The 13300-nt window shown below is 36.4% G+C and overlaps 1 protein-coding gene across 1 annotated transcript in view; it reads left to right on the forward strand.

Moving 5' to 3' along the window:
• The first annotated feature begins 516 nt into the window (after positions 1–516).
• The window catches only part of LOC120636093 (UNC93-like protein), a 146407-nt gene continuing 133623 nt past the window's right edge, over positions 517–13300 (forward strand). The window contains exon 1 of the mRNA XM_039907390.1: positions 517–729. The gene's annotated coding sequence lies outside the window, so the exon portion shown is untranslated. The remainder of the gene's footprint in view (positions 730–13300) is intronic.

The raw sequence follows: 13300 nt of genomic DNA on the forward strand, positions 1-13300 counted from the left end.
TGTTTAAAGCGATTAAACTAACTTTCTTTAACGACGAAGGAAAACATCGTAAGGAAACCTGCATATCTGAGAGTTTTCTTATATGCATTGGGCCAGCTTGGTCTTGGACCGAAACCCTTATTTTTATTGTGGGATGAGACCCGTGCCATGTAGTGGGCCCTCATTTCGTTAATATGATGATGATTATACCCTATAACCGTGACCGTTAGACCGAAGATGAATACATAAGAGTTAGAACCAATGTGATGCATAAAAGTAACACAGTAAGTACAGGGTTCTTAACGAACCTTTCTGTCAACTAGTAAGCATAATGGTATTTTTTCAGGGGTTCTACGGAAATTCAGGCGACTTACGTTAGCAGGGTTGGCACTTGTTGGTTGTAAGGATTTTTTGCCCGCGTTTCGCGTCGCTGTCGCAGCCCTGGCGGCCGCGCAGGCTGCTGCGGGGTGTGCTGCGCCGGCGCAACGCAACATAAGGCTCCCCCTCGCCGCGCGGCCTTCAGTCTCAACAGCGACCCGCTCACGCAAACACGCTCGCGAGACGCCCACTTGCGCACGGTACCGCCGACTCACAGCACGCGACTATTAGCCAGTAACAAGTAAAGTGACACGGACACCCGCGCCCTTTCTCTCACGCGCTAACCGTGCTTCAAGACGTGAATGCTAAACCGGAGTGCTCTCATCACGTTGAAGACCCGCAGCTATACCAGCGAGATCTCAATCACAAAGGGTGAGTGACATTTTTATTTTTCGACAGCGATAGCGAATTCGCACCGCGAGTTTCTTGAATTCTTTGGTGACTTTCCAAAACGTCTCACTTGTATTACACTACCTATCTAGTTCCTTGGATTTCGCACGTTGTCGATTCGCACGGCCCTTCCCTTGCCGTTAAGGTGAACAGCTTGGAGTTCGGACGTTATTTCTTATTTGTAAATATCGTACGCGAATTTGTCGACAATATTTTTTTTTTGTTTTCTCCATGTTCTATTTATTTAACTGGTGGTTGTTAATAAACAAGAAATAATTATGAACCTTGCCTTTTTCTACAAGCGATTTCCGTTGATCGAAAATTACTCAAAATCCGTAAATGGTTGTTAAAAACTAGAACTTATGCATACTTCAAATAAAAATTAATAACGATAAGTTTGTTTACCTACGTATTAAATTATTATGAAAATAAAAATTATGGCAGGGAGAAAGAGTAGTATTGCTTCTAAATTTTAAAGTATCAACAGAGTGGCTATTTCAAAAAATGCTATCTGTTAATGAATTCCAATGTAATGTTTTCCACAAGTTTTAAATACTCCATATTGATGTCGCAGTGAAAAGCGGCTGGCGATTCGACGCGAGTGTTTGGTTCTTTTGTTCGCGCGCTATTCACTCACGACAGGTATGAAAATATACAAAACCATTAAGTATAAAACCTATAGCTCGTAAACGTTTGGTAATAATGAAAAACGTTAATGCTTGAACGAAGCGCTGCTGAATGCTGATTTGTTGATAAGGTAACCTCGAAAATGTTAAGTTTACAATTGTGAGGTACCTACAGAACTACCAAAGTATTTTTTTTTCTCAATTGTCCTATAATATATAAACAATAGCTTAATAAAAAAACAATGTAGAATGGGAGCAAAATTAGGTAAACATTTTGACGAAAATATTATGAAAAAAAAAGATTATTTACATTGGAATAGAGTTCGAAAACCGACTATACCCTGTTTATTTATTTTATCTTGTAGTGGCTTTAGAAAACTATTTTTTTCAAATTTTATTTGAACATTGTAAATACACAAAAAAGTAAAAAATGTCTATGATTCTATAATCTCAAAACTGCTCAAGACAACAAATATCCTGATAACCAAAAATATAAAATAGTAAATTAATTATTTATCGTTGCCTCAACTTTGTAATAATAATTGTATTCATAATAATACCTACTATATTTTGTTGCGGTGAAATTGAGTAAGGTTTTATTGAAATCTCAGAATCAAAAACGATAAAAAGTCAAGTTACGAATAAATGTTTCAAAAGTAAATTAAAAACTGTTTTTAATTTCGAACGGCGAGCAGCGTTTTCGAATGCGAGCAATTTTGGCCTCTAGGAGGAAAATATAATTTTACACAAAATCGATTGCGTAACAAGAGATTCGAATTTTCCTGCACTAGTGAATTTATTTCAGTGCACGGTGTTTTAGAAGGGCTTTCGGTTTACTTTTTTTTTTATTATAAAAGAAAGTATCAAGGTCTTTTCAACACGTGATTAAACTTTTAGTAGATACATGGGGTTACTGGTTACTATCACATACATGACATGTATGTGCTTTAAAAAATATTATCACATTGTGTTAAAGCCCGCCAACCTGCATTGGAGTAGCGTGGTAGTTCTCTTCTGATTCTTTTCTCCTCAGCTCATGAGTTTCATTACAATTTTATAATATTGTTTATTTCTTTTAGCCTGTGAATAATGAACCGTGTTAAATTTTGACATAACTGAAAGTTTTATCACAGTTAAACTCAAAATTTTCTTTATCAAGTTGAACTTAGGATACATACATGCAAATATTTCCACTGCAGCAGACGATAACTACATTACCTGAAGATAGAAGCGTAAGCCATGGTCCAAATAAGACATGGATGGTCCAAGAAAAGTCCACAACCTTAATCGGGTACATCCCTATCTAGGGATACTACTATCCCTACTAATATTATAAATATGAATGTAGGTTTGTTTGTTACGCTTTCACGCGAACTGCTGAGCCGATCCTTATGAAACTTTTTATACATATTCTAGGAGGTATAAAAAATAATATAGATTACTTTTCATTAAAAAAAAAATTACGTAAGAAAAAAAAATGATTGTGAAAAAATCTCAAAATCTCATATATGACTATAGGTGTAGACTATGTAGCAGTACGCTGCCTCCCAAAATAACGCGGGCGAAGCCGCAGGGCACATCTAGTATAATATATTTTTGTCATCACAATATCACTTGATACTTATAGCTATTCAGAGCAATTCACACCGGAGATTGTTTGGTTCTGTATGTAATCCTTAAGGATATCATCATAAGCCGTTATCAGTAGGTCAGGACTAAAGATCTCTCACAACAGAAGGCCCATAATCGTTGAAGTAGAAGCCAATCGTATCATCATTGTCCAAATCCATTACCATCCTCAAGGGCACGGGTCTCCTCCCACAATGAGAATGGGTTAAGGCGTTCGGGGTCTTATGTTATCACGGGGAAAGACCAAAAATATCTTGAAAACAGTTGTTACTGATATTAATTACGCACTTATACGAAAAATTCTAAGGATCTAATAAATAGATATAGTACGTCAATAGACAAATTAAACGTGAAAATAAAAATACTCTGTGCATAAAACAAAATATCTTAGGTAGTAACTATTCGATTTTTTTTATCAGCCAGTAAATCATTACTCAGTAACGATTGCATTTAGTTAATATTATGTTGAATAATTAAATCTGTTCTATGTGATATGGGTTTAATAAGTACCGTACCCCTAACATATAAACTAGGTACTATCTTAGAAGGCCCAGTCCCTAAGTCCTACCTAACTTTTAGTAACAAAAAAACACTGTATGTAGCCTTTTGTTAAAATGAAGCGTAGGTATAATTTAAATGTTGCGAGTTTTTGTCCGGCTCGCATACTACTGCGGTGGTTAGGCGCAAGTTATTTGCTGTGGAATATTCTAGATCCAGGACAATTCGAAATATTTTTATGCCACTAATAATGACTGACGTTTCATATCTACGGTATCTACGTGCTTATGATAGTTATTATACCAGTAGTTTGCAGATGGTGCTGTATGATAAATGAAACACTTAATTGTATTTAATGAAGTAGTTCTGTACAATGATGAAAAATATAATAAAAAACTGGTAAAGCGCGCTTGGAAACACACGTAAAGTATGATTCTGTAGGAAGCCAAAATCACGAATTGCTTATTATAAAAAAAAATTGACATAAAAAACCGACTTTGTTTTAAAAATATTTTCTACAACATTTTTAAGTCGGTGCTAAGTTAAATGTAGAAAATTGCTTACTTCTTTTCTAATATACTTCTCTGTCGATGGAAAAAAGTTTTACTCAATTCGATTTATTGCTTTCTCCAATTTTCTTGTTGTAAAAGGGTCTGAGATATTTTGAATTAGTAACCTGTTTAGTGACTTTTCTATTAAGAAATTCTTAGTTTGAATTGAGGAGTTGGTATCCGGCGGTGATGCACTCCCGTATCACGTTAGGTTATATTTACGCTTATTTAAAATGCTTTAAAACTTTTCAGTAGGGGTTGTAGTTTGTACCGAAGAGCTCTAAGCAGAACCTTCTTCTTCTTCTTCTTCTCTCTGGGCAGTTTCCGCACGTAAAAGCTACGCTTGTTATACGTGAAGCAGAACCTTATTGCAAACAATTTGTAGAATGAGCGACTAATTGTTGTTATTATCAAGTTGACATTACTTATCTGATGCAGAGATTATTCATGACGTTGAGGTCATCCCTCTACGCGAAATGCACACTGTAAATTGAAATCAATCCTACTTTTAAAAAATTGAATTATTGTCACCGCATCTCATTACCGGCCCGCTACAGGACAAGGATCTCCTCCCGCAATGAGATGGGGTTAAGGTCCACAACGCTGGCCCAACGCGGATTGGTGGACTCCACATACCTTTGAGAACCTTATGTAGAACTCTCAGGCATGCTGGTTTTACGTCCATCGAGTCAAGTGATATTTTAATTACTTTAAGCGCACATAATTTAGAAAAGTTAGAGGTGCGTGCTGGGATTCGAACTCGGCCCTCCGAAAGTGAGGTCAAGCTCCTACCCACTGCGCTATAACTGTATATCTTTCTAAAAGTTAAGTAAATTTGATTTGCCTTGTTTTCATCCTTGATAGTTCATAATCGAATCGATAGTGAGCATAATCGACTAGGGGGTTTCATTTAAGGCTGTCAGCCCTGCGCCGGATCTCTTTCCGGTTGGGTTGAAGCCGCCATCTCGTCGGACTATGAGAGTGAGTCTGTGTCGTCTGTGTTCTTACACTAATATCTCCCGCGTAGTTAGAACATCTCTGGATATTTATCACCGTGACTTACTTGCTATGACTTCATCTGCAGCTACAATGGTTTGATGTCAGTTAAAAAGTAGGTAAGGTATTTGCAACGCCGCGATGTGATGTTTAAAGCTTCACGCTCTTCGACTTCTTTATTGAGATGATGTCATGCAGAGCAATAATAATTGCATTATTATAATTATTGTTGTTTAGTAAGAAAATTCATTTATACTGTTGGAATAAGAGCCACTCAGCCATAAAGTAATGATAAAGGTGAAAGTGTGTTTGTTCGTCATTAATCGACCCCGCAATTTAGTTAATTTTAGGTATAGCGTTTACAGAAACATTCGTGTTTCTACACCAAATATATAGCTACCGTCACGTCATAATAGAATAACAAAACGAATAACTGACCGCGGGTAACACTGTGGGGCGCAACTAGGCTACACTATACTAATATTATAAAGGGATACTAAGATTTTTTTGCTTGTTTGTCTTTAGCGAGTGTGCACCGAAAGTATTGGACCGATTTTAATCATTTCTTCGTCAAAAGAAAACTATCACGCAGTAACATAGGTTATCATTTATTTCCAAAAAATTGGAGATCGTTATGAAAATTGCAATTATGTTACTCAAAGTAGCAACATTTTTCTGTGAAATTCATATCTAAGCGTGCGCTGTGAAAACTATTGAAGATACGTAAAAATCTCATTAATACCTAAAAAAAGTCTATGTAACTATCATTGTTAAGCCGCATTAGCAGCTTTGTGTTCTAATGTTCAATTAGATCGCCGCTACAAACAAAAGTGGGCTACATTAGTATCACAGTAATAATACTTATTAAAATAAATAGTTTTATTATTTATAATTTATTTAAAGGCTATTTATATGGCAGTAAAATACTTTTAAACTCATACCAATCGGAATTGGTAAGCGCAGTGTCGGTCGACACCCAACGCGGTGGAAAGTCATTAAGCGCGTCGCAGGTAGCCGCTGGATCCAAGCGGCACAAGACCGTGGAATTTGGAACTCCCTACAAAAGATCTATGTCCAGCAGTGGACGTGTATCGGTTCGGTTGATATGATTATGATGATGCTGAATCGGAATTTAGAACTAAACGAAAGTTTAAAAAAAATATGTATGGACCTTATTTTTATAAACAAAACAGTCCTTTATATATAGATATATTTAAAAATATCAGTAGAACTGTACCTAAATTGAATGCCACACGTTTCCCAAATAAGCCATTTCTACGGGATGCTAAAACAAATGCGGACGAAATCGCGGGCGACAGCTAGTAGTTTATAATGATGTTTATATATTAAGACAGGTCGGAAGAAATTGACTATACATAGTCCGTGCTTTGCGCCTAATAGTGCTGCTAATTACCTTTTAATTATTGAACCATTATCTGCAGTTGTCGACATTCTATTGTGAAAGAAAATTTTTCCTTATGCATTGAATTCCATCAAAACGTGACATGTGTCTTAACGTTAAAACAACTCATCCTTTTGTTGTGGTATTCCATGAAGGCAATAAAACACTGCTTACTTATATGAAGCATAAAAACAAACCCACAGAAATTGTTTTGCAAGGCCTTTATTTTTTTACGCATAATTAATATAACTCTATTTTTGTCTCAATAAATAAACAATCTTTTCATCTTTTTAGTGTAAAGTATGTTCTAAAAATAGAAGTAAAACAACTAAGTGTAAATATTTAAAAATAAATAAAATAAAAAGTGATAGGTAGGTATATTTGTGAATGTATGAATATTATCTTGACACTAAAAATTAATCAAATCGTCTTTATTTGCTAAATGAAGTACAGTTATGGTTTTCCTTCGTATTAAAATGCTCACATTTTGCTATAGGAATATGGCTTGCAAATATTTTATGTTAATATTCATTACAATTTATAATTAACTAAAATTACTAGATATTATTTATTACTAATTATTTCATTAAAATTATGTATGATTCAATAAAAAATAGAATTAAAACAATAAATTTGGAAGTCAGATATTACATTTTTCAAAAAAATAACATTGTGAAAAACATTGGTCCCGTAGGTAGTCAAACAGTTTTTGAAAGATTGCTTACGTAAGAGAAAATGGAGAATGTAAATAGCCTCTTACCGACTTCCCTAGTGCTGTGGTGGTTACAAGTGGAAGTTCCGGGATGCAGGAATAATCCGATTTAATTATATAATTCTACTTATTTCTAAATTTTTCTAGTCCTACCGACAAAGACGATTACCCATGAGAATGGGTTAAGGCTGTAGTCCACCACGCTGGCCCAGTGCGGATTGGTGGACTCCAAACACTTTTGAGAGCATTATGTAGTAGTAGCGTGCTCGGATTCGAACTCGGCCCCTGAAAGTGAAGTCGCGCTCTTACCACTGGGCTATCAAATACTATGTTATATTAATAGCTGAAATAGTAGAAAAATTAAATTATAAAATCATACGTTTCGGCACACTAAAATCTCTGTAAAATGCTTTAGCATTAACGAATCCATTTTGCCCGCAAGGGTCCTACCGTTAAGCGATTTATTTTACTATTACTGGTACGACTGTACCGTAAGTCATAAAAAAATAAAATGTATCAAATCACATGTATCTATAATCACGTAGAAAACTACTGGGCTTTACATACAGAAGAACATCAGTAATATGTGAATAATGTTGCAATATCGAGGGCACATTATGTTTAGTGTCGAAATTCCACAACTACCAATGAGCAACTCGCCTGGGAGTAGACGTAGCGCACTGTTTGATGGGCGCATTCGAACGCAATAAATAGCCCCAGTAGAATTTCCCATGTTTTCCATTCAATACAATTACTAACAAAGTTCGCTGTGAGGAAATCCGCGATGTCCACCCCCTTGTCTGAAACAGCACTGCACGGCAAGCATGGGAAGGTGACAATTTTATCCCAAGGGAAAGAATAAAAATGTATCTTCTCTCATAACTTAATAAACTCTCGGCGCATATACTATATTATTTTCACTTGTGCGCCAATGCACAAGTGGAAATAATATTCAAATAATATAAGTGTAATAAGAAACTTCACCTATTTCATATTTTCGTGCTTTAGGTGAACATATGATATACCTTGACAGGGTATATCATGAACGTGTTCACCTAAATTGGGGGATATAATTTTTGTCTCCTGTCTGTGATAGCCCTACTGTAGGCGGTCGTTTTGATCACATTTGGTATAAATTATGAAATTAATCTTAACCCCGGAATAGCCATGGGTATTGTTCCTCTCAGAATGAGAAGAGTTTATCCGATGGTCAAACATGCTGGCAAAGTGCAGATTGGTGCACTTTCAAATAAAAAAATAATTATTAAAATCGGTGAAAATTAAATGGAGCTATGAAGTAAAATTGATAAAAATTTTCATTACATTTCCCGGAGAATCTTATTGTTTATCGGAATAAAAAGTATCCTATATGTTGACCCGGGATATCAGCTACCACTTTAGCAAATTTTATATAAATCCGTTCAGTAGTTGTCACGTGATGCCCGGACACATAGACAGACAGATGGACAATAATTAATTTTTTCAAAATATATTAAATGTACAGAAATCTTCCAGTTACAGTTTTATTATGTACTAGCTGTTGCCCGCGACTTCGTCTGCGTTTGATTTTGTTTTTTGATGTGGCATTAAATTTAGTTGTAGATCTAAAAATTTTAAAGTACTCAGTACCGCTAAGCCTTAAATAAGGGGATTGCTGCTGTCCGCTGAGGAGTTCTGTCCTCTGTAACCAACCACAGTTTGGACAAAATTAAACACATATTATAACCTCTGTAGTACAAAAATAATTATTTAAATCGGTTATAATTTGTCGGAGTTATGGTTCAAAATCGACAAACATTCATCCCCTCTCCCAAAGGAACCCAGCTTAATGTCGGGATAAAAAGTATCCTATATTACTTCTACCACTTCCAAGAATAAGTGTACAATGTTTCATGAGGATCGGTTAAGTAGTTTTTGCGTGAAAGCGTAACAAACAAACTTACATTGACATTTATAATATTAAGTAAAGTAATAAGTAAGGATAAAGATATTAGTATATAAGATAAGATTACGTAGGTATGACCATCCTATCGTACCTTATTAGGTACCTATTCACCGTTAAAGCAGGTCTTCACATAAATTATGTACCTGACAGTCCACTGCTGGACTAAAGACCTATTCCAACGAGAGGGTAGGCATGGAGCAAGAAGAACGCATAAAATTAAAAAAAACTCCTTCAATAAAAGTTCTCTGAAATTTTTAGGGTAGGCAGTGAATTCGTGCATACATGAAGTGCACGCCACTGCCCATTACCACCCCGCTCGGCAGACGGGTCGGTGATGGTAGTAGTAACACAGAGGACGCTGCTGCCCGTTTTCCGTTATGTTCCCTAAGTCGCCTCGTACGAGACCTGCCGTCACCAGACAGCCAGATACTTTCCACTGTGGCTTCGTGAAACAACAAGGTACACGGATCGAATTCAGTCTCCAAAAGGTGAGTCGGAAGTCCTAGCCTCTAGGCTATCACACCTTTCGACTAAAGAATCCTAGAAATATTGGTCCGATCTAGAAATCGAACCAAAGACCTCATTATCCGTACTGAATCTTAAAATCGTTCACTCGCCCTAAATTTATTGCTTCTGCTTCACTTGAACATCTTTACGAAAACCACGTGGTTATAATATGTACAAGCTGGGCAAATAAAATGGTAACCTGAAACTATGAATTGATAACTATTAATTTTCAAGCGTAGCAAGTTTGTCTTTGAATTCACGTTTCTATTGATGAATGTGTTTGCAAAGTGATGATATGGTTAGTGAACCAGATATCGGGTCGATCGAACCATTGCTCTGGTTAGGCAACGTTATCGTAGCTGGATACAATCGGCACGGAATTGTAACGTATGTCAATCTCTAAAAAAGATCTTTGTCCAGCAGTTGACGTCCTGTGGTTCAGATAACGGTGATGACCATTAAAATGACAGTTTTATATCACATACGTTGACGTCAATACAATTAGGATTGTAATTTAGAAACATCCACATTCTATTACTTTATGATGAGAGTAAGAACTCGTAGAGTACCTCGGACAATCAATATATTCCAACCCGGTATTCTATCCAACTTTAATTTCTCTTTCACAAGAGTATAAATATAATAAACAATTAAAGATGTACAAGCACCGCTTTTTTAATTAGTAACACGACGAGACCAAACCTTCGCAAACATGCGAACCAACTCTAATTCTGTGCAACTACTACCTTTGAACACAAAAAGAGAGTTTTGGCGGCAATATCGATTAACATATTTATTTAAAATAAGAATTGGGGTTAAATTAAAATATTCCTTGGAAATTACTAATACCTAATAAACTTAATATTTAGGTTTTTCTGAATCACCACATCGGATTCCGGCCAAACGCGTCAAAAGTAAAAATAATTTCATATCATTAAGAAAACGTGTATCTGGGGTTTCTAATAAATACCATGTTATGAGTTGATTATTAATTTAATGTATCGGAAAATCGAATATTTTACTGCATGAGGATATTAACTATAACGCGCAGTTTAAGAGAAGCTAATCCGGACTAAACTAGTGCAATCTGGTTAGAACATCGTATTTAATCATCTACAGACATCCCAACTTCCATTTCATGTTAAAAGATGTAGTCCGCTTTTGTAATTCTTTAATGTATCTGAAAATCGAAAATATGCTAAACTGAATCTTTCATATACCGGTCTTAAAAGTATCCGATGGTATTAACCAGCATACAAACTGTCTTTAACCAAAATGTTGTCAAGATCGGTTTTGCTTGCATGGGTTACAAAGCTTAGCCTTTATGCCTCAATATCCTCCAGTATTTAAAGCTTGGACCCCCCCGTGTTACCCCTTTAGATCGGTGATTATTATATATCATGTTAGTGATAATAATAAGGACGGAAGATACTAGTGATGACCGGCTAAACCGCGTCAACATCCAATCTGTTGGCACGTCTGTAAATGCTTTATTAATGGAAGCAATATAGGAAGGTAGACGGGTTGCATAACTATATTGTATTAACATGAACCGTGGCCGTATTAAGCGGCATTTTTATACGATGATTAAATAAGTCAATTTGAAATATTTCCATTCCCTGCGCTCTAAATTCAAGGTATGTTTGCTTAGAAATGGTAAATAATGCATACCGAAACTTACCGAAAACATCGTATAAATACAGCGAGACATTCAGATCTAACTATGATTTTCATTATCCTTACAGTTTTTAAATCATAGCTACACTTTAACGATATCGTAATTAACCAAAAAATAATAATTGTATACTCTTTTGGATATTTCTAAGCGTATAAACTATACACGGCAGTTTGGGTATTAAGTAGTTATTTGGTCAAGCGGTGATTTTTATTAATACCAAATTTGCGATTGCAATCTATTTTTTATTCCACTATCTACTATTGGTACGAAAAAATACTTACTTACCTACTTATGTAATAAATAAATAAGGTTCTTTTTGTTAGAACATTAGCGGCTGGTTCCGTATAATTTAATTGTGCAATTAACTATTTACTTAATGTTAAGGATTAAGGAAATTACATAATGTTAATGCATTCAGCATTAATGCTATTGCTGGGTCGTAAGACGATGCTTTAGTTCAACTAATTACTTTAACATCTATTGTTGTAATTTGTCGGGCTAAAGAGAGTTTTAAGGGTAGGAAGGAAAGAGCCAAACCCAATTTCTATAACCGCCTAATCCTACTCGGATTTTTGGCGTTCTGGAAACTTCTCTTCTAGTCCGGTGAACTCTTCTAGTCCGAAATACCTCAGTGCTGAAACACCAAAGTCTTGAAACAGTGCGTGTTGCCAGTGATGGCGTATGTCTCTGAAACGTGGTCGCTAACTATACACCTCAGAAAAAGTCTCAGGAACACTCAGCGAGCGATGGAGAGAGATGAACTTGGAGTATCGCTCATTGGTCAAATCTGGAGTTAGAAGATCCTTTGAAGGCCAAAGTTATCGATATGGCTCAATGAGTCGCGAATCTTAAGTGCTTATGGGTGAGACATTTGACTCGGAGAACCAACGGACGTTGGGGTCCCAACGTGCTGGAGTGTTGCTCTTGCACCGGTACACGCAGAGTTGTTAGACCTCCGACGAGGTGGACGGATGACATCAAGCAAATTGGAAGTCTGTACCGTGTTCAGCAGTGGACGTCTATTGGTTGACCGTCCACTACAAGACCCGGATCTCCTCTCAGAATGGGAGGGGCTTAATCCGTAGTCCACCTGGCTGGCCAAGTGCGGATTGATAGACTTTACACGCCTTTGAAAAAACAATATGGAGATCTCTCATGTAAGTTTTCGTCTTGTTTTACTTCACTCTTAAAGCAAATGATATATTACATTTAAATTTGAAAGTTAGAGGAGAGGAGGAGGAAAACGCCCTCTGTATAAAAAGTTATATAGATTTATAGAGGGCTTGTGGTTTTAACGTCTATTTTCACAAGTTTGTGGTAATAGCCGTAACCGACGGCTAAATGAGTTTTCCGAGGCACGGGGGTGTAACCGCTGACCTCTTAACGCCAGGCTTGTACTTGTAATGAGAATCCTTTCAAAGGAAAATGCAATACCTCACAAAACCTCGGGATCCGTATTCAAGCAAGTTCATCACGAGACTAACGAAGTATTTTCGGGTGACAATAATGAATTTTACCCAAAACTTCACTGAAAACCTGTCGCAATTTGTAACTGTATACATTCCTAACCCGACTTTCGCTTAGTTCTCGCAATTTTGCCATTACATAGCCACGGAACGATGACCTCAGATGGAAACAGTTATAATCCTTGCTAATAATGTGAACGCGGAAGCGTGTTTGTTTGTCGGTTTGTCCTTATTTTACTCAGCGTGGGGCAACGCATCTTACTTTGACACGACTTCTTTTTTTATGTTACGTCATCATCAGCTTATAACAGCCCACTGCTGGACTAAAGTCTGGAATTCTCTCAAGGGGGGGATTTCCTCATTACCACGCTGGGCAGACGGGTTTGTAATTGGAATAAATGGTAGTAGTAGCATAGAGACGTTCCCGCCCGTTCTCCGTTAAATTTCCTTAAATTTCAATTTAAATTGATTTGTATTACACATTAGATTACTCATAATAATATCACTATAGGTACGACCCGGCGTCAGTTCTTGAATATAGCA

The sequence above is a fragment of the Pararge aegeria genome, chromosome Z, assembly GCF_905163445.1.
Source record: "Pararge aegeria chromosome Z, ilParAegt1.1, whole genome shotgun sequence".
NCBI lineage: Eukaryota > Metazoa > Arthropoda > Insecta > Lepidoptera > Nymphalidae > Pararge > Pararge aegeria.